Raw genomic sequence first — 15,459 nt, forward strand, 5'->3', positions numbered from 1 at the left:
GTGTGTGTGTGTCAGTAGAACTGCTCACAGAGCATTATTGCTCCCTATCCACAGAGTTTATCAAAAATCACTTAGGACATCAACATATGTTGGTGTCTGTTTTCCCATTTCATGAAATGAAGGTTATGCAGTACACATTTTAGTGCATATCACAAGCAAGAAGTGAAATGTTTTTTAGATATTTTAGGATGCCATAAGTTAGCTATTTACTTTCAAGTAAGGATAGTTGATTGAAAATCAATAAGTATCAAAACATGGAATTATACAATTAAAAAATTACATATGCACGTATGGATTTCTCCCTCTGTTCATCAATTTTTGTACTTTAGTTAAAATTTTACCCAATGGCCATCGATCACTTTACAAAATTAATCAAAAATTAAAATCATCTACCATTTATAAATTTGTATATTGAGAACAGGACAAATAAATAGATCAATTATTCTGGGAAACTGAATGTTGAAGTAGACTTACTGATATTGAGAGAAAAGGTTCCTGTAACATTTCTAAGAATATCCCACAGTGCATATTTCCCACTCCAATCTGGAGAGATTCGGTCCGAGAATGAACAGGTAGAGTTAATCCCTAGGGTTAAACAGGAACTCAGAAGAAAAATTAAAATATCCCAGATAGAAGAGAAAGAGACAGAAGATAATTTAATCCTGTTGTATGTGACCATTGTTATGATTTCGATGTTAAATGTCCCCCAAAATCTCATGTGTGTGGAGTCGTGGGAGCACTGGGCTCACCAGTGGATTCACCCATCCATGAGTACAGAAGCTAAATGTGCTGTTAGGAGGCAGGGCCTGGTTGGGGGTGGGTCACTGGAGGGCGTGGCCTGGACTAGGTACATTCTTGTCCCTGGCTCCTCTTCTGGTCTTCTGATTCTTGGCTGCCATATGTTGAGCAGCTTTTCTCTACCACAGTCTTCCGGGATGCTATGTCTGCTTTGGACCCCACTAACAACGGAAGGAATCCTCTGAAAACTGTGAGCAAGAATAAGTCCACAACATGTGTGTTGTGTATTATATCTCAGAGATGAGAAAGTGACTGGTACAAGCATTTAAAATTTCTAAGAAATTCATTTGTGAGACACATGCAAAACGAACTAGAAACAGAATGGCAACTACCAAAAATTGTATACACGAAAACTAGTAGAAAGGAACAAAAAATGGAAACTACAGTATATTCTGGAAAGAAAAACCCAAGATCAGAAGACAGTTCCTTTGAATAATTTATTTTCTCTTCCATAGGAGATTATAAGAAAATTAACTTAATGAAACAAGGCCATTAAGAAAAAAATATAATAAAACAACAAAACTGGATAGGAGATAAATAATAAAACAAGAAAACAACATGTAAAGCAAAAGCCATCATCATAGAACTAGTAAGTTAGACAGTTATACAGTATAAGAGATACATGAAAGTAGCAAACTATTAGGCAAAGGATGTAATTATGATGAGTATACAAGAGAAAAGATATTGCTAGTAGAGTAATTAAAAGGAATAATAGAGACTGGTAAAAATGATCTAGCAGGGCCAGGGATGTAACTCAGTGGCACAGCGCCTGCCTGGCAAGTGCGAGGCCATGAGTTCGATTCCCTATATGAAAAAAAAAAGATCTAGCAAAAGAATAATGAATATACTTAAATTAGTTTTTTTAACTAACACAACAGAAAAATGTTTTAAAGTATAATCAAGCAACATAAAGAATTGAATTGGAGATCTAAAGGATACAATATAGTCTAAGAAAATTTTCTATAGCAACCTAAGCTAAAATAAAACTGGTGAAATTTTAAACTTTGTAAGGTAAAAAAGATGAGTCAGGAAGAAGTCTCTGTGTTTGTGTGTGTTTTTGTATGAGTGTGTGTGTCTGGGTAACTAAAAAGAGGTAAAATATCAGACTCATCTCAGACTTCTAATGAATTAATCCAAAGCCAGGAAACACCACAAAATAAGAGAACAAATGTTAGCAACATTCAATGGGAAAGGGCATAACTAAAAACTACCATGCAATCTATTTAACAAATATTAAGACAACAAAAAGAAATATAGTTTATAACTGAAAAACAACAGCAATAAAATATACAGAAAATGTAAAGTCATGAGCCTTGCCTATAAAGAGGAAAGTACTTGATATTAAAAATCAACTAACTAGTGATATTTGATTGGCGATACTGAGGCAAAAAAATCAAAGACATGTCTCAGAAACCAATGATAGTGAGCAACAACCATAAAGCAGTAAGGTAAAGAAAGCACAGATCAAAAATATGAACTCAGCCAACAATAAAGACAACAGAAAGACAATTTCATTCCTAGGAAAACACACCAGGTATGACCCCTTCTGGAGAAAAACAAACACAAAATAACTCAATGGAATCCTCTCACAAGGGATGAATTTGTTTTTAAGTTCAAAACCAGGAAACAATGGAAAAGAATTTATAGTAATTTTGAATTGGCTAAAATAAAAACAAAAATACAGAAATCAGAGAAAATTTAAATTAATCATTTGATTATTTATGACAATACAATATGACAAACTGTGGGAAAAAATTATGCTCTGGAACATAGCTATCTTGTTGATCTACCCTGATAATAGACTTTAATTTATGAAACTTTAAGAAATTTTAACTTACCACTCCTCTAATATTTTCCTATGTAAAACCACCAGGATTGTATAGGTCAAGACAGCTATTCTTCAACACGTTCAATTAAGAAAAAAAAATGTGGAAATCCTTTTTAGTGGTTCATTCTCATCTCTCAGCAGAATTCATTCCATAAGAGGAAGAAACTTAAACATAGCTTAAAATTGTATTTGATTGTAATATTTTCATTGTCTCTCCCACCCCCATTTCTCTCTCTAATGAGAGTCATCGAGGATAAAGGTCATTTTAGGCAGATCCAAATCGTGCTTTGGAGCACGATTGAAATTCCTTGCCATTTCTGCACCTACATCCGGTTCGTAATCATCCCTTCAACCATTACACAGCCTACCTCATAGCAGTCCCCTGTGGAAAGGAGCAGTTAGACTCCTAGGTGTAACACAGGCAACTAAGTGAACAAGGTACTGCCTGTGGAGGCCACAAAGGCCGCTGTTATTACTCAACAGCTGTGTAACCTTGGACAAGTTACTTAATTTCTCTGTGCCTCCATTTTCTTGTCTCACTAATTAGAATGATAATAACATTCATCTTATATGCTTATTGGGAGATTAAACGAGTTAACATAAATCACTTAGCTATCACCTGGTACCCAGTAAGCATGGATGTGTTTGTTAGTTTTTATCTTTATCACAGAACCAAGTATCAGTTTATAGCTTTTTGTTTCATTTAGGTTCATATGTGACAAATATGCTTATTAGAAATACTTTGACTTAATTTTAAAATCATTTTGGAGAATCAAAGCAAAGCATTTGTAATTGTAGAGTGCTATTTAGCAGGGTGAACATGCAGTTTGGATTGTCCAGGACAATCTGTTTGCTCAGTATACTCTCAGTGTATGCTTATTTTTCTGGCATGTTTTTGATAGTGCTTTAACCCTCAGAAGCCAGTTTAAATGATGAAGATTACAGTTTCTTTATAATTAAGAGGACAAAATGGCCACCAGGCTGCGTGATGGCCCATGGTCCTTTCCGTGCTCGTGCTGCTTCATTCAAAGAACTGGAAGGGACAACTGATGAATATGAAAGTCTAACACTTATCTAAAGATAAAAAGAAAGATAAGAAAAATAAGTACACAAAGAGAAGAAGAAATGCTGTGAAGACAAGAGAAGATCTGCCCTGCACACAGAATGGGCTACTTCTAAGAAAAAGAGGGCAGTGGCAGCGAAGTCAACGGACGCCATCTTTCATATCTTCTTTTGAGGTCAGACCTGGGCGCGCAGAGGCTGTTCTGTACATGCATCCCACTGTCATTTGACAGCTTTCCATAACTGACAGGCTATGCCCTGTTGTCCAGCCTCTTTACTATGCCCTAATCTCCTGCCCCTGGAGGAGATGAACTTGGATGTGTGTACCCGGATGTGTCACTTGGATGAACCTGGCCAAGTTTAGAACTTAGCTTTTTGTTACCTATGAAAAGTTGAATTAAAATGCTTGTTTTAATATAAAAAATGCTATTAGCCATCAATAGTTAATTCGTTAGTCCTTTTAACAAGTACTATACTTATGGAAAGCTTACTTTGAGGATAAAACTTTAAATAAGACAGAAAATGTCCTGGCTCATGGAGCTCATCTTTTTGGGAAGAATGTAGATAATTAACAAGTACCCAGATAATATAAGGCTTACTGTAGGCATTAAATAATTTGTACTATTTTTTAAATAAACAAGATGTGATTGACTTTCACAAATGCTCTGAAGAAAATACAATGATAAGAGGAAAGAAATATTTCAGTTTTATGCCAAAGACAAGAATGTCTAAGAATGGCCTATCTTGAAAGTTTTGTAATTTGTGCAAAATTAATGAGAAGCCATTAAAGGGATAAAGCCATGGAATGGCATGGCCTGATTTAATTTAAGAAGGCTATTCTGGTGGTTGTATAGATAAAGCATTGGGGAGGAACAAGAATAAATTTAGGAAGGTCAGTTAGGAAGTTATTGCACTGTCTAAAAGAAACAGGATCGCTTGAACCAGCATGACAACAGTGGAAATTGGAAGGGGTGGAACAGTTTGAGATTTTCACAAGACCTGTAGATGGATTAAGTATCAGAGGTGAGAAAATGAGAAGTGACAAAAAATAACCTCCTTTTTAAAATCTGAGCCATTGAGCTGTCTTTGCATGCATTATATTGGAATATATTTTGACATTAAAGTAAAAACACTAAATAAAAGGAAATATATAATGGAAGGTTTTGAGAAAATTTGGTTAAAATGCAAATGTTTTATTCACCAGCATGTAAATTATATTTTAAAAGCCATATGACTGGATATAATCACCCAGGGAAAACACAAGGAAGAAATCAAATTGAGTCAGATGGGACTTGGGACCACTTCAACATTAAGAGTGCAGGTAGAGAAGAGATTCCGATAACAAAAACAGAAAAGCAAAGTCAGGAAAAGCTGGAAAGTGCAATCCCCAAGGAAGTCAAGAATGGAGACTACTTCCAAAAGAAGAGCGACATTTATGTTAAAATATTCTTTAAGCAGGGGTTGGTGACATATGCCTGCGGTTCCAGCCCTCCATGAGGCTGAGGAAGAGGATCTTGAATTCCAGTCCAGTCTGTGAAGTTTAGCAAGACCTTGTGTCAAAAGTAAAACACACACACACACAGAGACTGAGAGACATAGAGACATCGAGATGGGTGTGTATCCCACAGGAAGGCAGGAAGACTGTCAGTTTAATCTCCAGAGCCACCATGAATAAGCATGTTTCATTGCTGATCAAGTGAAATGAACACTTCCAACTGCACATTGCTACTCATCTATGAGATAATAAATGGCTGTTGTTTTAAATGAAAATGCTTGTGGTAAAGGCAGCAAAAGAAAACTAATGTGACTAAATATTTGGAGCTTGATAAAGTTAACATGCTCACCAAGTGATAGATTCCTGAACATGTTTGAATATCTAATCAAGATTTTTGATCATTAAAGTCAAATCAGACATTCTATGTGTAAAACAGTGCTAGCACCTTTTAACTTCAGGCATAGAGATATAGGTTATCTAGATTAAGTCAGGATTATGCTTCGGACAGTCAATTTTGAGAGAAGACCAGTGCAAGAGCTTTCCAAGGCTGTGATTATAATAATTTAGAAAAAGATCTAGATAAGAAATCAAGGTGAACTTCAGATAGATGTAATGGAGAGTAGGAAAGCAAGTTGCCATTATTCCAGGGAAGCATAAAAACCAATGCTAGAGGAAGAGCTTATGCAAAAACGGTGAGGATCTCTAGACCATGCTACATAACTGCAACTTGGACACCCCTTGACCAACACGTCCCCAATTTGTGTCAGCACCCAGCCCTGGATAACCACTGTTCTATTCTCTATGTGCTCAACTTTTAAAAATTCCGTATGTAAGTGATATCATGCTATATTTTTCTTTCTGTGTCTGGTTTATTTCACTTCATCTACTTTTAAAAATGATTCTTTGTTCTTTAAATTCATACTTCCCTATTAACCTATAACTTTTCCTCTTCACAGGTAGTGTGAGGTATGTCAGTTTTGAAAGACAAATAGGCTCTGAATTCATGTGGCAACTGTTTGAATGCTTGCTTAGTACTAAGGCCAACCTTGTTTCTCTCTGGCTCACTCACATACACACACATAATATATATTAAAGTTTATATATCTTGTAATTTAACAAAATATTTGTATTTAAGATCATATTAAAATATAGTTATTAATATGTAAAATAGTTTTACAGTTTTCAACTTTTTGCAATGCAGTGGACCTTTGATTTACAAACTCAATTCATCCACAAAGGCACGTTGTAACTCATGTCGGTCAACTGAAGGCTCAGGCTCCTCTACCCAGCCTTCAAAGTTTTCTCCTCTATATAGACAGATCTCAGTCCTTAGAGAGACAGTGGCCCAGGATTTCTCAGTTAATGTTCCGTCCAGAACCCTTTAAAGGTTAAATCTGTAACTGAGACCATCTGGAAGCACAAGCAGCCAGCATTTGGGTCATAACTAAAGACTTTGATCTAAGTTCAAACTAAAATTCCGGTCATAACCCAAGTTGTTTGTATGTCAGGCTGGTCATAACTGGAAGGTCCACTGAACTGGAAAAATATGGGCAAAATAGATGAACGACCTAAATTAGGAATAGAAAGATAACCCTGTGATTGACAGGGTTGTTGCTCGTATTCTTTTGTTCCTATTATCTGTCCACATTTGCACTGACTTTGGAATTAGATGCCACAGGACAGCTACCATGCTTTAAGCTTCTTCAGGATAAAGAAAAATACAGTATTTTATCTCTTTAAAGGTAAAGGACCAATGTTATGCTGTTATGGTAACCAAACTTGTAAACATTTAGTGAAAGGTAGTTCTTCCAAAGTTACCATAATCTGGTAATCAGGCACACATGGTATCATTTGTCAGACATTCTCTTACTGTTAGATAATTATAGGAGTCTCCAGAAATGCTACAAAGGCTCTCTGAAAGGATGACTCCATCAAAGACATTATAAAAACCAACAAGCCAAATACTTATCACTTTAAGACAATTCTTATCAACATTTCTCTAGACCTAGAATATTTAAATTTATTTTCCAATAATTTATGCATGTCTAGGAACTTTTTTTTAGAAAATGTCAGCATCTCTTATACTTAGGCAGGTTTCCTCAAATATCTATAGCTATGTTTATACTATAAGTGGGGTTTGAGAGGCAGGGTAATTAATATTTCAGGTGTGCACTATTCTTTCTCTGCTGTCTATTTGATATCACAAACATATGATGCTAAATTTAATTTACTTATCACATATGTTAATGTCAATTACTTTTTCTATTTTAAAAAGAATTATAGTTGTATATTGCTATTTCTTTTATATGTGTGAAACTTTTAACTACAAGAGATATTATCACTAGATTATATAGAAACTTGACAAAAAACTTTACATTTATCCCTCATTTTTGTAGCAATACACAAGAAAACATCCCCAAAATGAACATAGTAAGTCTCAGCTATGCATGTGGATCTCTTCTGAGCTTATGGATTTCAGCTTCAGAATCCCGTAGATTCTGACTGAACAAGCTTGAGTAGCTCTGCTATACTCTGTTTAAATCTCACAGGTGACTCTATAGAATCAACACTCTTTGAGATCCTTTGGAGTAAAGTATAACAAAGGGAACATCTTTTTAAAGACTGTGAACATTGCAGAGAATTCTGAAGTAGGAACACTCAAGAACAGTTTGTTTTACAAAACAACTGTTAATTCTGCACTGTAACACTACTTCAAAGCACACAAGGAAAGTTATTCTTTTGGATGATATTTGCCAATCTGTTACAGTTTGTCAGGAACTTTTGTCTAGAAGACTGCTCTGGTATCAGTGGAACTAAATATTTTAAAATTATAAGCATTCGCATTTAACCTTTAAGGTTCTAGCTTGTCTTGGAGAATCAGCAGATTTGACCCTTGGGGTATACCGGCTTCGGAACCAGGATTCTCCTGCCTGTTAGGGTGCAGCTAGTCTTTCCAAGTTGCCAGAGCCTCCATCTCTCAATCCTGTGATCCTGCTGGTGGTTGCAAAGGGCCCTACACACATCTCTCTTTTCCACAGCTGGCTTCCTGAGCACGCTAAGCAGAAGCACTTGGTTAAAAAAAAAAAAAATAAGTAGCCAGTTCTGCCACTTACCTTTCTCCTACATACAACTAGGGTTTGTGCTAATGCACTGATCATTTGCTTTTTCAACTAGCTAACATCCTGTATTGGTTAAATTTGTGTCAACCTGACTGGCTTGGAAGCCACCCAGGGGATTGGAGGGGGACATTCTTGGTGTATCTGGTGGATTGTGGGGGCAGGAACTTCAGGATATCTGCTCCTTTACCTCTTTCTCTCTGGTGCTACCTTGCTCTACCTCCTTACCACCATGGGCAAAAGAATTCTTCTTCAACACCCCTTCCACCATGATAATTCTGCCTTGGAGCTGGTCAATCATGAACCGAATCCAATGAACCGAATAGAGCCTCTTCTTACATTCTGGGCATCCACTATTGCATCTCGGAAGTGGGAAAGCTGACTAATACACACCCCAACCACTTTCAGGATTCTTCTCAACTATTCCTTCCCAGAGAGCCTGAGCCCGTCAAACACATTCAAGTGACTTTTTTCTAGGCTTCTACAGCCTAGATATTTTCTTTTAAAAAAATGTTTCCAACATTATATTGAAAGTATTTGTATACTTTTCCCAATAAAATTAACATATTAGGATGTCACACTTGTGAACTCTATGTAGGCAGAGAAAAGACTGTGTGCAGTAACATATAAATTTCATGAAGACAGGCAAAGTGTCTTCTGTCCTTTCTCTAAACTTGCGTCCACAAAGATGCACTGGGTTTCAACTTGGGAGCATGTTGTATCTGAATACAATGTGTTGTTTTCGTCCACAGGCCCCCTCCCAGAACAAGGTTCAGGGGCCCAGACTGGGAGGGCAAGGCCCAGAATCACCACACAGACTCCGGGGAGGTTTCTGGAATGCTTCTGCTTTCTTCAGCAAATGCACAGGCTTATATAGGGTAAGGCAGGTTTGAAGCCAGGGTGGAGTTGGGATATTTGGCACATCGTTGTTGGCCACATGTTAGTTTTCGGATTGTATGGTTTAGGGGCTGAAGCAAATGGAGTCAGAACTTTAGAGGTTCTTGAGAGGAACAGTTTATCTGTCTAAAGTCAGATCTCTACACACCTGAGGGGGTGTAAATTATTCCAACACTCATGAGCCTCGGAGTTTTCTCATGAGATGGGTGTGGTGCTCCTGACTCAGCCAGACATTAATCTGATCCTCAGTTTCCCCTTTTGTCTTTGACACCAGAGCCTCAGCCAACAGGACCACATTTTTATGATTTTGTTACTGGCACGTCTGATCTTTAAAATAAAGAACAATAACAATAGGCCAAACAAGGTTAATATATATGGGGATCCCAATATCAATCCACGTATCCAACTACTTAAATTATTCCATCCAGCCTGAATTTTTGACCAAATGGTATCCCACACATTATCTAAAGTTACAACACCTAACACCTGGGTATTAATTCCTCCCAAACCAAGTTTAATTGGATTTGTAAATTGAGTTCAGCTGCGCAGACATCTTGAAATCGCAGGTCGGTCTTTTTGAAAACTTGGGTGATTTTTTTTGTTGGCTGGTTGACTGTTGCTGCTGTTGCCATTTGATTTTGTGAGGTGACTGTTGCCGCTGTTGTGGCGGAAATAGCTGCCACCATGGAAACGATGATAGCAATAAAGGGCGAAAATTTCAAAATCTTTCTTATGGCGGGGGTGAAGCATAAGATTACAAAGTAGAGATCAAAGGCTCTTCGGCAAGAAGGCCCGGGGAGCAGTCAGCCCCCAGGGCCACAAGCCGGGGACCAAGCAGCCCCCATCTCTCTGGCCTCCCTGCGCTCGCTCGCAACGCTGGGCCCTAACGTGCCCCAGGGAGTGGTGCTGTGAGCCACCAGGGCAACAGGATCCGCACTGGGAGACTGGAACATCAGAAGTCCGGGAAGACAAAAGGACCTTCAGCCACGGAGTAGCTGTCAGACTTGGCCTCCGACCAGGCTCCCCTCCCAGCTCCTCGCAGCAGGCCCCGGCGCCCTGAAGCTGCAGGTCTTTCCCTCTGAAACTTTTCTGGAGCTCTCACCTGCGCTGGAGGAGGAGGCTGGGCGGCTCCTAGGCCCAGGAGCCCAAAGCTACTAAGGCCCTATCAAAGGATTGTTTATCCTCGTCCGACAAGTGAGGTGGCGGCGTACAAGGTGGAGGCCGCCATCTTAGACCGGAAAAGGTAGGCTCTTCCGGATGACCATTATTCCAGTGAGGAGGGGGTTTTAGCGGGGCCACGTCATCAACAGGAAGTGAGAGACCAGTGGGCGGGGCTCACACCTTTGGGGAAGAAGAAAGCAGAAGAGAGCCCACCCCGCCACCCCCACCATCTTTACTAAGAGGTTTTTGTCTTCCATCTTTAGAGCGCACAGGGGGCCCTACACTCGCCTGAGTTTGGGGCTGGAAACACCTAGGACACCTTTACAGCATAAAGACCCTTCACTAAGGCAGCCTGTATCTGCCGTTCTTGCCTCATGACATTACCAATAATAGGGATCCTTACCTGAAACTTCAGTATTTACCCAGTATATGGGAGTCCCTCATTCAGGCACTAATCGTTGTTTTCCTCTGTGAGCCCACTCCTGGAACAGGGTTCAGGGGGCCGGACTGAAAGGGCAAGGGCAGAATCACCAGGCAGACTCCAGGGAGGTTTCTGGAACACTTCTGCTTTAGCCAGCAAATGCACAGGTTTATATAGGGTAGGTGGGGGTGGAGCCAGAGTGGCGCCATTGGATTGCTATTGGATAGGGTAAGGCAGGGGTGGAACCAGGGTGGAGTCAGGATATTTGGCATACCCTTATTGGCCACATGTTAGTTTTTGGATTGTATGCTTTAGTGGCTGAGGCAAATGGAGTCAGGACTTTGGAGGCTTTTCAGAGGAACAGTTTATCTGTCTAAGGTCAGAGCTCTACACACCTGAGGGGGCGGATTATTCCAGCCTAAATAGGCCTCAAAGTTTTCTCAGGAGCGATGGGGGCGGTGCTCCTGACTCAACCAGCCATTAATCTGATCCTCAATGATGAGTATCATACTTGGTGAATTATGTGAGTGATAAAAGAGGTAGTAGTTTCCCTGACTGTTATGGTTTGTAGCTAGATGTATCCCAAGATATGCTCACAGGTGAGGTTCGGGGAAGGTGATTGGATTGTGGTGGTTGAAAGCTGACTTGCTGTGAGGTCTGGATGAAACACTCACTGGGGATGTGGCCTGGAGGGATTTGTTTCCTTCCCCAGCTCCTCCCTTCACTCCTTCTTGCTTCCTTGCCACCCTGATGTGAACAACTTTTGAGCCCGTGCCTCTCTGCCATGTCTTACTGCTTTGTAGCAAGCCTACCATGGGCTGTATACATGAACCAAAATAAATCTCTCCTCTAAACTGTAGGTGCCTTGTATTTTGTCCCAGTGACAAAGTGACTAAGATACTGACTCTAATGAATTTACATTATTAGTAGACAGACTGTAACAGGTATCAAAAATTATTGAATTAAATTCTAAATACCATTAGGATCTTATGTACCATTATAGTTTTTCACACCAGAGAAACTATTCTGTATTTATACATGTGTGACCTATTTATTTCACTTAGGAATATATCCTCAATATGTATCCATTTTCCTATGAATGACTCTAATTTCTCATTCTTTATGACTTAGTAGAATTCCATTTTATAGAAAAGCCACATCTTTATCCAGTCTCCAACTGATGGGCAAATGCGCTGTTTCCAAGTTTTAGCTATTACAAACTGTGCCACTATAAACATAGTTGCACATATATCACTGTGATATGATTCTTTTAATTATTTCGGAAAGATACCCAGCAGAGGGATGGCTGGGGGAAATGGAACTTCTAATCCAAGCTCTTTGAAGTATCTCCATATTCATTTCCACAATGGTTACACCAGTCTGCACTCCCACCAACAATACAGAAGAGTTCCTATCTCCCCAAAACAACACCAGCATTTGTTATTGTTTGATTTCTTGATAGCAGCCATTCTTTGTAGGGTAAGGTGGCATCTCAGTGTTGTTTTCATCTGCATCTCTCAAATGACCAGTGATGTGGAACACTTTTTCATATATTTACTTGATGCTTTTACTTCTTTGTCTGAGAAATGTCTGTTCATTTCGGATGCCCATTTTTGAACTGGGTCTTTGTACTTGGAGGGGGGGCTCATTTTTTTTTGTTGGTTTTTTTTTGAGTTCTTTATATATTCTAGGTTAGAGTCCTTTGTCTGAGGAGCAGGTAAAATTTTTTCCCACATTGTAGTTCCATTCTCTTAGTTCCATTGATGGTTTCTTTTGCAGTGCATAATTGACAATGTGAAATAGGAAGAAAAGGGCTAAAGGTGTAGGGAAAGTGGGAAGGGTAGAGGAAAGGGAATAAGGGAAAAGAAAAAATGAGAAAAAATAAAAAATAAAGTATTTGTAAATAGGGAAGGGAGGAGGGGTGAAGGAAGGGCAGGGACAAGGGGAAAAAATGAGAACCAAGACCTGTCATGTAAAGGTACCCAATGATGAATGCAACTGTACTGTATACCTAAAAAGTACCGATAAACTCAGTTAGAAAAAAAAATCTAAATACCAGTTCTGAAGTATGATCACTGCTTTGTTTTCCTTTCTGCTGTGAGGGTAAAGTGATTAATTTGTTGCAGGGTCAGTATGGGAAAGCACCTCAGTTAACAGTTCCTAAAGAGTAAAGGTCAAAGAAAAATGTTTGGCAGTAGATAGAACATGAAATTATCAGTGCTAAGGCATCTTACTGAAGGATGAGGACAGGGATGGGCTGGAGAAAAATATGCCAAATGAATACACATAGTTGCAGTTAATTGGGAGAGAGGCCACGGGAGATTTGTGTGGAGAAATCAGTATGGGAAACATCTTGTCCAATGTGTTCTCTTAACATCCCTTACCAACCATAACAGCAGCAAAAGGTAAACATGAGAGGATAACTTACCAGGTAAAAGCAAGATGAGGGGAGTCCCAAAGTGATGAAAAGTCTTCATCTTTCTAAGAAATACAAGTTGAGGTCATTGCGAAAATCTCTAATTTTATGCACTGAGAGACAAATCTTTCTTTTTTGGCCTTGCACAAAAATTGGAGGATACAAAGAAATAAGGGTAAATTAATAAATAAGAGCTTGGGAAAATTCCACCTGGAGCAGTGACTAAGTAGGGCCTATTTTCCTTTTTAGAACTATGTATCCCTCTGACAGCAACTGAAATATTTTTGAGGATACATCAATGCTCCTAGAGTTGGTTTAGAGTTCTCCCTCCCTGTATTCTGAGAAGCACACTTCACAATTTGGGATACTTTATAGTTAGATGAAATATTTTTGGGTCTATCCATCCATTTTACAAAGAGATGCTCCAGTTATACCTGTTATTTTTAAATTCTGGAAAGTGAAAAGTAAGCTTTTGAACTTTAAGCTTTAACATATTCTTATTCTTTAAAAATAATCCATACCAAATAGAAAAAAAATATGCCAAAGAGAAAGAGATATAGAAAATTAAATATTTACTAATCTTATTTTTCTTTCATAAAACCTATTTGTATTTTGGTGTGTACTTCTCTAGATTTTAATGATATATGTTTTTATAACATTTTTCTTTCCAGTAGATACTCTTCTATATCAAAAACTTACACTTCATAGAGTTGCACTTTTATACAATGATTTACTTAAAATCAATGTCCTACTCTTGGATGTTAGGTTGCTTACATTTATCAATAATCTAACCAACCATATAACATGCATTTTTTGCCTTTGTATGTTTTTCAGAAATTATTTTATAGGACTATATGTGTTTTCTATACCTGCTATACCTTTCTATACCTTCCAGTTTTCAAATTTCCTTTTAGAAAAATTGTATGGATTTATTTTCCACACTTCAAATGAGAGCTTATATTTACATATCTAACCAATTTCAAGGAGTTTTTTTTAAATTTTTAATACCAGATATATATATGAGGACTTTTGTAATTCAAATGTGCATTATTTTAACAACTGATTTTGCTTTAATAATTACTAGTATTGTTTTTAAATGTTTAATTTATCCTTTTAATCTATTTTCTGTAGTAGTGTTTGTTATTATATTGTTTGGCAGGAACATTTTAATATAAATAGTAGCCCTTTATTATATACACTTTCCCCCCTAAGCTTATAAAACTTAAAAATAATAAACTTTGAATTTAGGAAGTTGGTTTTTGTTTCTATAACACAGTTTTATGTAAATAATAATGCCTTTAAAATAATTTGTTTTAAGGATTTTATATACAAAAGATGGTGAAATTGTCAATATTATCTCATTTAAGTACACATTATTTCCACTTACAAAGCAGAAACAAATGGAAAATATAGGAATTGGAAATAAACCATTATGTCGGCACTGGACCCTAAGACAGAGCTCTCCATAAGAAGTGAGACCAGCAACAGAAAAGCTGCCCAGCCGGTGTCGGAGCCCCGAAGGACACGGAGGAAGTGCAGAAGTCCATGAAATAGAGTTGAGGACAGGAGTGAATTACTGAGGGGAGGCTCCTGGCTTCTTTCATCCTCCCGCTGTTGGTGCCTCCCTCAGTCCAAACCGAAGGTAACTGACACAGGAGCTTGTGAAGGAAAAGTTCAGTGTAGGCAAGGAGAGGATATTAAAGCTACAAGTGAAAGGATAACACACACACACACACACACACACACACACACACACACACAGAGTCATAATATACTCATGATATACTAAGTCCTGCCATACTGCTCTGTTGCTGGATCTTTCTTTGCTAGGGGTAGTCTTGTACTAGTGCAATAATATTTGGTTGTTCTTCTTTTATCTTGTACTATGTATATATTGAAGTTTTCTCTCATGTTGTTGTTTTTTTCAATATTCTTGGAAATTTTTCCCTGTTAACTCTTCCAAAGAAAGCTGCAATCAGTTGTTGTTTTTTTCAAAAGTTGTAAAAACTCATAGTAAAATTTAAGGTTAAGTTCTAAAGAATAAATCTAATTTAGAGGAGAAAAAGTATGGATACTTAAATAAAGTTTCTTTTGGAAGCAAACTATAAAAGATGTTAGTTCTGACCCAGTTTATAAATTTAATGTAACTTTAACAAAAATATAAAAAATCTATGACATTTACAAAACGATTCTGAATTTCATGGAGAAAAATAAAGACATTTTGAAAGAAAAACATCCTGCATTCATTACTAAATACAGAAATAT

The 15,459-nt window shown here is 37.8% G+C and overlaps 2 long non-coding RNA genes across 3 annotated transcripts in view; one reads left to right on the plus strand and one right to left on the minus strand.

The window, feature by feature from the left end:
* Positions 1–10,906, minus strand: part of LOC104860649 — a 25,980-nt gene extending 15,074 nt beyond the window's left edge. Inside the window, exon 1 of the long non-coding RNA XR_779752.1 lies at positions 10,761–10,906. This is a non-coding gene — a long non-coding RNA (uncharacterized LOC104860649). The remainder of the gene's footprint in view (positions 1–10,760) is intronic.
* The window catches only part of LOC104860651, a 32,505-nt gene continuing 27,495 nt past the window's right edge, over positions 10,450–15,459 (plus strand). For both annotated transcript variants that reach the window (XR_779753.1, XR_002025264.1), the window contains exons 1-2: positions 10,450–10,599; positions 14,586–14,836. This is a non-coding gene — a long non-coding RNA (uncharacterized LOC104860651). The remainder of the gene's footprint in view (positions 10,600–14,585; positions 14,837–15,459) is intronic.

Source organism: Fukomys damarensis, unplaced genomic scaffold (assembly GCF_012274545.1).
Source record: "Fukomys damarensis isolate Sample0158 unplaced genomic scaffold, DMR_v1.0_HiC HiC_scaffold_4, whole genome shotgun sequence".
Lineage (NCBI taxonomy): Eukaryota > Metazoa > Chordata > Mammalia > Rodentia > Bathyergidae > Fukomys > Fukomys damarensis.